At 39.9% G+C, this 13,338-nt stretch overlaps 3 non-coding genes across 3 annotated transcripts; 2 read left to right on the plus strand and 1 right to left on the minus strand.

The window, feature by feature from the left end:
• The first annotated feature begins 3,517 nt into the window (after nucleotides 1–3,517).
• Nucleotides 3,518–3,749, plus strand: LOC115224593. The gene has a single exon (XR_003882873.1). It is a non-coding gene; the product is annotated as a small nucleolar RNA U3 (small nucleolar RNA).
• Nucleotides 3,750–6,692: 2,943 nt separating this feature from the next.
• On the plus strand, nucleotides 6,693–6,924 carry LOC115224595. Its single transcript, XR_003882875.1, has one exon. It is a non-coding gene; the product is annotated as a small nucleolar RNA U3 (small nucleolar RNA).
• A 3,236-nt stretch (nucleotides 6,925–10,160) lies between these two features.
• LOC115224594 lies at nucleotides 10,161–10,392 on the minus strand. Its single transcript, XR_003882874.1, has one exon. It is a non-coding gene; the product is annotated as a small nucleolar RNA U3 (small nucleolar RNA).
• Between the last annotated feature and the right edge of the window lie 2,946 nt (nucleotides 10,393–13,338).

A 13,338-nucleotide genomic window follows, 5' to 3' on the forward strand; every position in this document is an offset into this window, starting at 1 on the left:
GAACCACCAGTTTCACGTGATCGGTCAATAAATCGAGAAGCTGTGGCGTGATATGGTTTTCTCAAATGTTCTAAAATATGACTTCTTGTTCCCTATAAAAAATTTTTTTTTGGCGGGTAACGTTGGGCGTAGACGACCAACGAACCACTGACGTCACAGATTGCCTCGGAGACTCGCATCAATGCGAGTGGTAGACTTCGCCTTTCATCCTTTTGGGGTCGAGAAAATTAGTATCAGTTGAGCACTGGGGTAAATGTAATCGATTAGAACCCCTACTCTCCTGAAATTGATAGCATTGTGCCATAATTTGAAATCAGTATTAATCTGTGAGGCCCAGCAAGTGTTTTAAGAGTTGTGAGTTCGATAAAGGGTTACATCTGTGGAGATTGACTTTAATTTAAATGTTATAAATAAAACTCAAATGAAGATTGACTTGGTCCCGTCTCAAGCAGGCAAATAAACTGGACTGTGGCACAGTGTGCCGTCCTTTTTTTTTTTTGGTGGGGAAGTTGTTTTCTTTTTTTATGTTATGATGTGGTTTCATGTGTGCTGTTGCCAGAAGTCTCAGTTGGTTAAAATTGCATGATTTTAATTGCTTTTAACATATTTTTTTTAATTAATTTCTAAAAATTAATAATAAAAAAAGGTGGCAAGCTGGCAGAATCGTCGGCACACCGGGAAAAATGCTTAACGGCATTTCGCCCCGTCATCGAATTTTTTTCCCACGAGAGTTCCGGACCCCAGTTTTGAGCTCATTTGCATACAGCCAATCAGAGCTCAATTATCAGACTATCAGAGCGCATAACAAGTGGAAGCACTCCGTCGGTTACGACGACGAGGGTTCCGGTTGATCCGAATCAATGGAACAGCCTGCTCGTGAAATTAACGTGTAAGTGGCTGAGCACTCCACAGACACGTGTACCCTTAACGTAGTTCTCGGGGATATTCAGCGTGACACAGAGAGTGACAAGGCCGGCCCTTTGAAATACAGGTACAACAGAAAGAGGAAGTAAGAGTGAGAGAAAGTTGTGGTGAAAGAGTACAGCAGGGATCACCACCATCGCCTGCCGGAGCCTCGTGGAGCTTTAGGTGTTTTCGCTCAATAAACACTCACAACGCCCGGTCTGGGAATCGAAACCACGATCCTATGACCGCGAGTCCGCTGCCCTAACCACTGGGCCATTGCGCCTCCACGCATAACAAGTGATGAGCGATAAGATCAGGTCACTTGGTTAAGGAATGACCATGTTTCTTTTCTCTTTTAAGAATGCTTGTTGTTCTTGTTTTTGTTCCAACCATGGCTGCCTCTGCATAGTTGTGTTGTTGTTTACTTTGTAAAACAGTAAGGGGAGAGGGTTGCTAGCACATCACCCTCTACCCACATTTTCCCCATCTGCACCATTACCATATGGAGCCCTAACAAAATCCGATAATAGGTACAGATGCAAATCTATCTAATTACTTGTCTCCTTCTAAAACCAGACATAACTTGGCCATCGGTCGACTTAAAACAACACCGTTCTTCGTCTTGAATTTCCTTGGTAGAGAGTGTTTGTTAACTTGACAGCAAGGTCAAGGTGAGTTCTGATTGGTTGTATGCAAAGGAGTTCATTACTGGGGTCCGGAACTCTCGTGGGGAAAAACTTCGCGTCCCGTTCAAATTTCGCCGGGGTCGACTTTACCTTTCATCCTTTCGGGATCGATAAGATAAGTATCAGTTAAATACTGGGGGTCGATGTTATCAAATTAGTCCCACACCCGAAATTTCAAGCCTTGGGTTTAAAAATAAACCCAATGCGATTTTCGTCCATCATCAAACAAAATATGAAAAATACATTTTCGGAAAAGAATTTGGTGAAAATTTCGAAAACTTGAAATGGTTGGAAGAAATTCAACAAGATTCTATCAGGAAGGTTGGCTGCCATTTGACAACTTTTCAGCTCTTCAATGGTAAAATGCCCAATCTTTCTTCTGTTTTCATGGCGAAGGTCCGGTCGAATAAGGGAGCTGGCAGAACCGTTAGCACACCGGGCGAAATGCTTTGCGGTATTTCGTCTGCCATTACGTTCTGAGTTCAAATTCCGTCGATCTCGACTTTGCCTTTCATCCTTTCGGGGTCGATTAAAATAAGTACCTGTTACGCACTGGGGTCGATGTAATCGACTTAATCCGTTTGTCTGTCCTTGTTTGTCCCCTCTGTGTTTAGCCCCTTGTGGGTAGTAAAAAAATAGGTATTTCGTCTGCTGTTATGTTCTGAGTTTAAATTCTGCCGAAGTCGACCTTGCCTTTCATCCTTTCGGGGTCGATTAAATAAGTACCAGTTACGCACTGGGGTCAATGTAATCGACTTAATCCGTTTGTCTGTCCTTGTTTGTCTCCTCTGTGTGTTTAGCCCCTTGTGGGTAGTAAAGAATTAGGTATTTCGTCTGCTGCTACATTCTGAGTTTAAATTCTGCCGAGGTCGCCTTTGCCTTTCATCCTTTCAGGGTCGATAAATCAAGTACCAGTTGAGTACTGGGGTCGATGTAATCGACTTACCGCGTCCCCCAAAATTTCAGGCCTTGTGCCTAGAGCAAATAGGACAATATACTCCGTTCGAAATGTTCCTTTCTTGTCCGTCTGATAAGATTCGATTTGTTTCTTTTTTATATTTACTCGTTGGTTATTTGTTTATTTATTTATTTTGTTTTATTTATTTATTTATTTATTTTATCCATTTGTTTGTTTGTTTGAGTGGGTGGTTGGGTGGAGGTGGGTTTCGTTAATGTAATAGGGGAGAATAAGGGTGGGGTGGGGTAATGCTGGTCTTGTGTCTATTCACTTCAATGGTGGTGGTGGAGAGAGTGCTGTTTAACCCCAGGTCAGACCTAATCGAATAGAGCCGGCCGTGGCCGTCCTGTCTTTTTTTTTTTTTTACCTCTTTGCTGTTTCGAAACGGATGATTATCATATTAGCTTCGCTGTGTTCGACTAAAATCACTCTCTTGTACTTGTTTCAGTCATTTGACTGCGGCCATGCTGGAGCACCGCCTTTGGTCGAGCAACTCGATTTTATCGATCAACTGGTATTTAATTTATTTATACGGAAAAGATGAACGGTAAATCCTACCTCTGCAGTATTTGAACTCAGAACGTCAAGCCCGAAAAAAAAAAGAAGAAACAAACAAACAAAGAAAAAGGCCGTTAAGTAGTCTGTCCGGCTTGCTAAAGATTCTGTCAGCTCGTCATAAGTGATAACGCATGTCAAATACGAAACCGGATGTGACAAACAGCTGATGGCACTACTACATAATACAGAATATATATTTTATACAATGCAGTATATATATATAAATCTAGAGTATTTTCTAAATTTCAATGGTCAGAACTATTTATAATGGTGTTGGTGACCATAATACATGATAAGATCTAGATTTATTTAAGACAATAATTACTGAATTGCTAAATGTATTCTGTGAAATCACTATAGGATTGTAGCAGCTACAGAGATATATTTGTTGGGTAGCGTTTCAAAATTTAAGACCATGCTTTTAAGGATCATTTCTTAAGTATGTGTCGCAACGGTATCCGATTCCTTTGATCGGTCAACAACATCACGATGATGCGAGATCGTATTGAGTCCTGAGCGTGAAGCAGGATCTCCTCTATCGTTCGTTACTCCGCCTTCAACGAACGTGAGGAATCCATTGAAGATCGTTCTTGAGAGGTTTAATAACTTCTTAAAGAGGGACTCGATACTTTCTGAGTGATGTTATTTTTTATACTAAATTAACAACAGATAATGTTTTTCATATGACAGATAGTACGGGCTTTGTAAATATCGATTCTAAATACTGTCCATCCATTCGGGTGCGCTCTGTCTCGATCCAAACGAATGAAAGAAGGGGGACAAGATTACGTTGTTCAGGATGAAAGGCATGGTCGACCTCGACGGAATTTGTAGTTTAACTTTTTACTTGTGACTGTGGCCATGCTGGAGCACCGCCCTTAGTCGATCAAATCGACCCCAGGACTTATTCTTTGTAAGCCTAGTACTTATCTTATCGGCCTCTTTTTTGCCGAACCGCTAGGTTACGGGGACGTAAACACACCAGCATCGCTTGTCAAGCAATGCTAGGGGGACAAACACACACACGCATACATATATATATATATATATTTACATATATACGACGGGCTTCTTTAAGTTTCCGTCTACCAAATTCACTCACAAGGCTTTGGTCGGCCCGAGGCTATAGTAGAAGACACTTGCCCAAGATGCCACGCAGTGGGACCGAACCCGGAACCATGTGGTTGGTAAGCAAGCTACTTACCACACAGCCACTCCTGCGCCTATTTATTTATTTATTTTATCCATTTGTTTGTTTGTTTGAGTGGGTGGAGGTGGGTTTCGTTAATGTAATAGAGGAGAATAAGGGTGGGGTAATGCTGGTCTTGTGTCTATTCACTTCAATGTTGGTGGTGGAGAGAGTGCTGTTTAACCCCAGGTCAGACCTGATCGAATAGAGCCGGCCGTGGCCGTCCTGTCTTTTTTTTTTTTTACCTCTTTGCTGTTTCGAAACGGATGATTATCATATTAGCTTCGCTGTGTTCGACTAAAATCACTCTCTTGTACTTGTTTCAGTCATTTGACTGCGGCCATGCTGGAGCACCGCCTTTGGTCGAGCAAATCGACCTCGAGACTTATTCTTTGGAAGCCCAGTACTTATTCTATCGGTCTCTTTTGCCGAACCATTAAGTGACGGGGACGTAAACACACCAGCATTGGTTGTCAAGCAATGCTAGGGGGACAAACAAACACACATATATATATATACATATATACGACGGGCTTCTTTCAGTTTCCGTCTACCAAATCCACTCACAAGGCTTTGGTCGACCCGAGGCTATAGTAGAAGACACTTGCCCAAGGTGCCACGCAGTGGGACTGAACCCGGAACCATGTAGTTGGTAAGCACACACAGCCACTCCTGCGCCTGGGTGCGATAAAAAAAAAAGACATCACTTCTACTTTTGCAATCAATAGAGTATTTAGAATTGTTAGAAATAGCAGTTAAATCTCGTCCAAGTCTCACACATTTTTTTTTTTAATGAAAAGGATAAATTAGATCAGACAAACTGGACGGTGCCACATAAACTCCCTCATATGGGGAGTCATATAGGGATCGATTCATTGTCCTTACAATTCTTCAAGGTGATACTCCAGCATGGCCGCAGTCTAATGGCTGAAACAAGCATAAGATTATATATAAAAAAAAAGTAATCGCAATCTACATTCTCAGAAAACGTACCTTTACCAAAATAACGAAATTTCCGGAAAGATTCGAGGAAACAAATTTGGATTGTGGGAGATAGCAGTCTGTAGGTATACTCTTTTACTCTTTTACTTGTTTCAGTCATTTGAGTGCGGCCATGCTGGAGCACCGCCTTTAATCGGGCAACTCGACCCCAGGACTTATTCTTTTTGTAAGCCCAGTACTTATTCTATCGGTCTATTTGCCGAACCGCTAAGTAACGGGGACATAAACACACCAGCATCGGTTGTCAAGCAATGCTAGGGGGACAAACACAGACACACAAACACACATACGCATATATATATATATATATATATATATATATATATATATATATATATATATATATATATATATATATATATATATATATATAAATATATATACAACGGGCTTCTTTCAGTTTCCGTCTACCAAATCCACTCACAAGGCTTTGGTCGGCCCGAGGCTATAGTGAAGGACACTTGCCCAAGGTGCCACGCAGTGGGACTGAACCCGGAACCATGTGGTTCGTAAGCAAGCTACTTACCACACAGCCACTCCTGCGCCTATGTGAAAATTGTTTGGGGCTCGTTCTCAGCAACACATATTCTCTTTGACTTTCGTAAATTAAAAGTAAATTCGCCGCAGAAGGAATTTGAACGTCAGGTGGTGGAAGCGTAAACATGATATATTCTTTTCTACTCTAGGCACAAGGCAAGAAATTTTGGGTGAGGTCGGGGGGGGGGGGGTCTAATCGATTCCCAAGCGATTAGATCGACCCCAGTACGTAACTGGTACTTAATTTGTCGACCTCGGCGGAATTTGAGTTCAGTAAACATAATATAGTATAACCTTAAAATATCATTAAGGTTGATGTTTAATGAATGTCGATAAATTTTAATAATCCTTTCTGCCGGAAAGTTTGGGATGCGGTGCAAATCGATTTTATCGATCAACTAGTATTTAATTTATTTATACGGAAAAGATGAACGGTAAAGTCTACCTCTGCAGTATTTGAACTCAGAACGTCAAGCCCGAAAAAAAAAAGAAGAAACAAACAAACAAAGAAAAAGGCCGTTAAGTAGTCTGTCCGGCTTGCTAAAGATTCTGTCAGCTCGTCTCGTAAGTGATAACGCATGTCAAATACGAAACCGGATGTGACAAACACCTGATGGCACTACTACATAATACAGAATATATATTTTATACAATGCAGTATACGTATGTAAATCGGGTATTTTCTAAATTTCAATGGTCAGAACTATTTATAATGGTGTTGGTGACCATAATACATGATAAGATCTAGATTTATTTAAGACAATAATTACTGAATTTGCTAAATGTATTCTGTGAAATCACTATAGGATTGTAGCAGCTACAGAGATATATATTTGTTGGGTAGCGTTTAAAATTTAAGACCATGCTTTTAAGGATCATTTCTTAAGTATGTGTCGCAACGGTATCCGATTCCTTTGATCGGTCAACAACATCACGATGATGCGAGATCGTATTGAGTCCTGAGCGTGAAGCAGGATTTCCTCTATCGTTCGTTACTCCGCCTTCAACGAACGTGAGGAATCCATTGAAGATCGTTCTTGAGAGGTTTAAAAACTTCTTAAAGAGGGACTCGATACTTTCTGAGTGATGTTATTTTCTACTGAATTAACAACAGATTATGTTTTTCATATGACGGGCTTTGTAAATATCGGTTCTAAATACTGTCCATCCATTCGGGTACGCTCTGTCTCGATCCGAAATGAATGAAGGAAGGGGGGGACAAGATTACGTCGTTCACGATGAAAGGCATGGTCGACCTCGACGGAATTTGTAGTTTTTTTTTTTTTATGGGGGTGGGAACCCAAGACTGGCTACTTGCGTTCTGAGTTCGAATCCTTGAATGTTAAGACTTATGAAGAAACAAAATCGAAAGGTAAAAAAACTAATTCATATTGAGAACTGAAATGGGGAGGGGAGAAAAAAGTCAAGGGGGCACATGGACACGGACACAAACACTCACACACACACGAACACAGATACAAATGAACACTCACACAGACACAAACATACTCCCGCATATACACACACGCAGAGACGGACACAACCATACACACTCACACAGGCTCAAACACACACACTTGCAATACATACACACGTAAGCCCATGCACACATAGACACAGGGACGCACACACAGTCAAACACAAACACACACACTCACGCGCACACAAAATCCATGTGCTATAGTAGTAGTCACTTATAAAGGGAGAGAATAACATTGTAATTATCTCCCTGCATAAGTAAACGCTATTAACTTGTTTCCATGGAAAGTAGATTTTACCTGCTATATTAACAGATATTTAACATGCTCTCTCCGTCTCCTCTCTATCTATCTGTCCCTCCCCACTCTCTCTACATATATATATTTATCCTTCTGCATATATATATATATATATATATATATATATCTGAGTAGTTGAATGAATTATCTTATTAGGGATAATTCGAAAGATAACCGATACCTGGGTAGAAAATTCACATCAGAAAGAACACGGTTGAAGCTACGTCCCTCGGGCATAGACTACGTGTCTTCGTGCGGAAATTTGTATGTTTATTTTAAAATTATAAGTATATGAAAGAATGGAGTTGAACGGCTAGTTAACAAATATCCTTTATTCTCGACATATGTTTCGAAGGCTGCATATTCCTAATTCCGAAGGAATAAGGAGTACATTATGCAGATTTCTCATCAGGAAAATCAAGGAACTTATGTCGACATCAAAATGCACAAAAAACTTTTAGCTGACCGCTCTCAAGGAACCGATGTCTACTTCTACATTGGCGCAACCTCTTCTAAATTAGCCTAAAGGGTCTCAAACTATTATTTCACTTTCAGAGATAAGAGAAAGCAACACAGCACGGGGCTAAGCAAATTAGTCTGGCGTCTGAAGAACAATAACACTACGTTCAAGCTCGAATGATCCATTTTGTCGGTGTCCTTCCCGTTTGATAAAGGCAGAAAATTTTGTGGCATCTGTAATTCCGAACTTTTTCATATTTTGTTCGCCAAAGTCCCTTTAATAAACACAATCGTCGAAAGATCCTACAGGTGTTTACACTGGAAAAGACACACCTTTCACTCATATAAATAGTGACTAATATAGATAACCCCTCGATTTCCAAAAAATATTTTTGCTATATTTCACCCCAATAGTCAAAAAGATTTTCTTATATTCCCAAATACTACTATCCATTCTTGCGTTGCCTCTCACCTCGCCCGATTCTTTCTCCCTTTCGCTATCTACTTTCCTTTCTCTACAGTAAACATAATCGAGCACACAGACACAGACCTCTCACCTCACAGCTGTCGGTTTTCTGACATCTACCCATCCACAAACACAATCACGCATTCAGACACACACATACACACATTAAGACAGTTATATACAGTCACACACACAGCCACTCATTCATAAAAGAAATCATTTAAACCCACCATTCTTTTGACCTGCACTCTCTCACCTTACTATTCTTATGCCTCCTTCCTCCTACTTCGTTTGAACCCTTGAACCTTTAGAACCTTCTAGATTCTTCTACATTCAGCCACTCTGACCTCACTCCTTATAAAGAGACACTCATTATCGCCATGGGCTCCTTGAGAGCGGTCAGCTAAAAGTTTTTTGTGCATTTTGATGTCGACATAAGTTCCTTGATTTTCCTGATGAGAAATCTGCATAATGTACTCCTTATTCCTTCGGAATTAGGAATATGCAGCCTTCGAAACATATGTCGAGAATAAAGGATATTTGTTAACTAGCCGTTCAACTCCATTCTTTCATATACTTATAATTTTAAAATAAACATACAAATTTCCGCACGAAGACACGTAGTCTATGCCCGAGGGACGTAGCTTCAACCGTGTTCTTTCTGATGTCAAATTTTCTACACAGGTATCGGTTATCTTTCGAATATCCCTAATAAGATAATTCATTCAACTACTCAGATATATATATATATATATATATATATATATATATATATTATAATATATATATAATATATATATATATATGCAGAAGGATAAATATATATAGTAGAGAGAGTGGGAGGGACAGATAGATGGAGAGGGAGACGGAGAGAGCAGTGTTAAATATCTGTTAATATAGCAGGTAAAATCTACTTTCCATGGAAACAAGTTAAAATAGCGTTTACTTATGCAAGGGAGATAATTACAATGTTATTCTCTCCCTTTATAAGTGACTACTACTATAGCACATGGATTTTGTGTGCGCGTGAGTGTGTGTGCGTGTGTGTCCGTGTGTGTGTTTGTGTTTGACTGTGTGTGCGTCCCTGTGTCTATGTGTGCATGGGCTTACGTGTGTATGTATTGCAAGTGTGTGTGTTTGAGCCTGTGTGAGTGTGTATGGTTGTGTCCGTCTCTGCGTGTGTGTATATGCGGGAGTATGTTTGTGTCTGTGTGAGTGTTCATTTGTATCTGTGTTCGTGTGTGTGTGAGTGTTTGTGTCCGTGTGCCCCCTTGACTTTTTTCTCCCCTCCCCATTCAGTTCTCAATATGAATTAGTTTTTTTTATTTTTCGATTTTGCTTCTTCATAAGTCTTAGCATTCAAGGATTCGAACTCAGAACGCAAGTAGCCAGTCTTGGGTTCCCACCCCCATCAAAAAAAAAAAAAAAAAAACTACAAATTCCGTCGAGTTCGACCATGCCTTTCATCGTGAACGACGTAATCTTGTCCCCCTTTCATTCGTTTCGGATCGAGACAGAGCGTACCCGAATGGATGGACAGTATTTAGAATCGATATTTACAAAGCCCGTACTATCTGTCATATGAAAAACATAATCTGTTATTAGTTTAGTAAAAAATAACATCACTCAGAAAGTATCGAGTCCCTCTTTAAGAAGTTATTAAACCTCTCAAGAACGATCTTCAATGGATTCCTCACGTTCGTTGAAGGCGGAGTAACGAACGATAGAGGAGATCCTGCTTCACGCTCAGGACTCAATACGATCTCGCATCATCGTGATGTTGTTGACCGATCAAAGGAATCGGATACCGTTGCGACACATACTTAAGAAATGATCCTTAAAAGCATGGTCTTAAATTTTAAACGCTACCCAACAAATATATATCTCTGTAGCTGCTACAATCCTATAGTGATTTCGCAGAATACATTTAGCAAATTCAGTAATTATTGTCTTAAATAAATCTAGATCTTATCATGTATTATGGTCACCAACACCATTATAAATAGTTCTGACCATTGAAATTTAGAAAACACTCGATTTACATATATATACTGCATTGTATAAAATATATATTCTGTATTATGTAGTAGTGCCATCAGCTGTTTGTCACATCCGGTTTCGTATTTGACATGCGTTATCACTTACGAGACGAGCTGACAGAATCGTTAGCAAGCCGGACAGACTACTTAACGGCCTTTTTCTTTGTTTCTTTGTTTCTTTTTTTTTTTCGTGCTTGACGTTCTGAGTTCAAATACTGCAGAGGTAGAATTTACCGTTCATCTTTTCCGTATAAATAAATTAAATACCAGTTGATCGATAAAATCGATTTGCCCCGCATCCCAAACTTTCCGGCAGAAAGGATTATTAAAATTCATCGACATTCATTAAACATCAACCTTAATGATATTTTAAGGTTATACTATATTATGTTTACTGAACTCAAATCCCGCCGAGGTCGACAAATTAAGTACCAGTTACGTACTGGGGTCGATCTAATCGCTTGGGAATCGATTGGACCCCCCCCCCGGACCTCACCCAAAATTTCTTGCCTTGTGCCTAGAGTAGAAAAGAATACATCATGTTTACGCATTCCACCACCTGACGTTCAAATTCCTTCTGCGGCGAATTTACTTTTAATTTACGAAAGTCAAAAAAAATGTGTAATTTTAAAATATACATATATATATATATATATATATGTTCAAACAAATATTCTTGTGTCTTAGGAGAGCCATTAACACCAATAGAAATGAACAGTGCGCGTGTTTATTATTATTGGCACAATGACCCTCCCAAGACACAGGTGTGTGTGTGGATGAAACAGCATAACCTTCAGAACGTTAAGCAGAAAGCTTCGCGATATTTCAGGCCACTTCTGTGTGTGCGTGCGCGTGCGCGCCTGTGTGTGTGTGTGTGTGTGTGTGTGTGTGCGTGCTCTGTGTGTGTGTGTGTGTGTGTGTGTTTCTTCATTTATTTTCTGAAGTAAACTCTTTTTAGTTTAAAAAAAAACAAACAGTTGCCTTTCGTTTTACTTTCGAGTGTCCGGGACAAATGACGATTTTTGCCGAGTTCGCTAGTTTCACTTTCTGGTTCATAAAACGAAAGATTACTCGTAATAAAAGGCAACAACAGTGACGTAAACTACTAACACAACTAAAACCAAATCTTGAAATTACAATATCGTAAAGGCAACAAGCTGTCAGAACCGTTAACCCGCCGGGCAAAACGCTTAGCGGCATTTCGTCTGTCTGTACGTTCTGGGTCCAAATTCAGCGGAGGTCGACTTTGACTTGAATCCTTTCGGGGTCGATTAAATAAGGACCAGTTGAACATTGCTGTTGATGTAATCGACTTCGTCCCACCCCAAAAATTACTGGCCTTGTACCAACTTTGAAATCATTATAAGCGCAGGAGTGGCTGTGTGGTAAGTAGCTTGCTTACCAACCACATGGTTCCGGGTTCAGTCCCACTGCGTGGCACCTTGGGCAAGTGTCTTCTACTATAGCCTCGGGCCAACCAAAGCCTTGTGAGTGGATTTGGTAGATGGAAACTGAAAGAAGTCCGTCGTATATATATATATGTGTGTGTGTGTGTGTGTCTGTGTCTGTGTTTGTCCCCCTAGCATTGCTTGACAACCGATGTTGGTGTGTTTATGTCCCCGTCACTTAGCGGTTCGGCAAAAGAGACCGATAGAATAAGTACTGGGCTTATACACCTTTTCATTTACATGTGGAGGCGCAATGGCCCAGTGGTTAGGGCAGCGGACTCGCGGTCATAGGATCGCGGTTTCGATTCCCAGACCGGGCGTTGTGAGTGTTTATTGAGCGAAAACACCTATAAGTTCCACGAGGCTCCGGCAGGGGATGGTAGTGATCCCTGCTGTACTCTTTCACCACAACTTTCTCTCACTCTTACTTCCTCTTTCTGTTGTACCTGTATTTCAAAGGGCCGGCCTTGTCACTCTCTGTGTCACGCTGAATATCCCCGAGAACTACGTTAAGGGTACACGTGTCTGTGGAGTGCTCAGCCACTTACACGTTAATTTCACAAGCAGGCTGTTCCGTTGATTCGGATCAACCGGAACCCTCGTCGTCGTAACCGACGGAGTGCTTCCATCCATTTTCATTTACATAGCTTCACGTGTTTAAGGTGAAAATTCGTTTAAAAAAATAAATCGGAATTTGAAGAATTTAAATGTTGTTTCATGAAATACATTAAAAGATTAGTTTGTATTTTGCATAAAACCTTCCTGTCCTGTCACTGTCTCTTGAAGAGTAACCTGATGCAGTTCACCCTTCCTGGGTACCCCAACGATGCCAATGAAAGGCTACATACTCTTACTCTCTTTTACTCTTTTACTTGCTTCAATCATTTGACTGCGGCCATGCCTTTTAGTCGAGCAAATCGACCCCGGGACTTATTCTTGGTAAGCCCAGTACTTATTCTATCGTTCTCTTTTTTGCCGAACCGCTAAGTACGGGGGCGTAAACACACCAGCATCGGTTGTCAAGCGATGTTGGGGACAAACACACACACACATATATATATATAATATATATAGATATATATATATATGTAATATATATAATAGATATATATCTTATATATATATATATATATATATATATGTATATAATATATATATATATATATATGTATATATATATATATATGTATATATATATATATATAGTATATATATATATGTATATGTATATATATATATATAGTGTATATTATATATATGATATGTAGTATATATATATAATATAGTATATATATATGTATATGTATATATA

The sequence above is a fragment of the Octopus sinensis genome, linkage group LG25 (genome assembly GCF_006345805.1).
Source record: "Octopus sinensis linkage group LG25, ASM634580v1, whole genome shotgun sequence".
Lineage (NCBI taxonomy): Eukaryota > Metazoa > Mollusca > Cephalopoda > Octopoda > Octopodidae > Octopus > Octopus sinensis.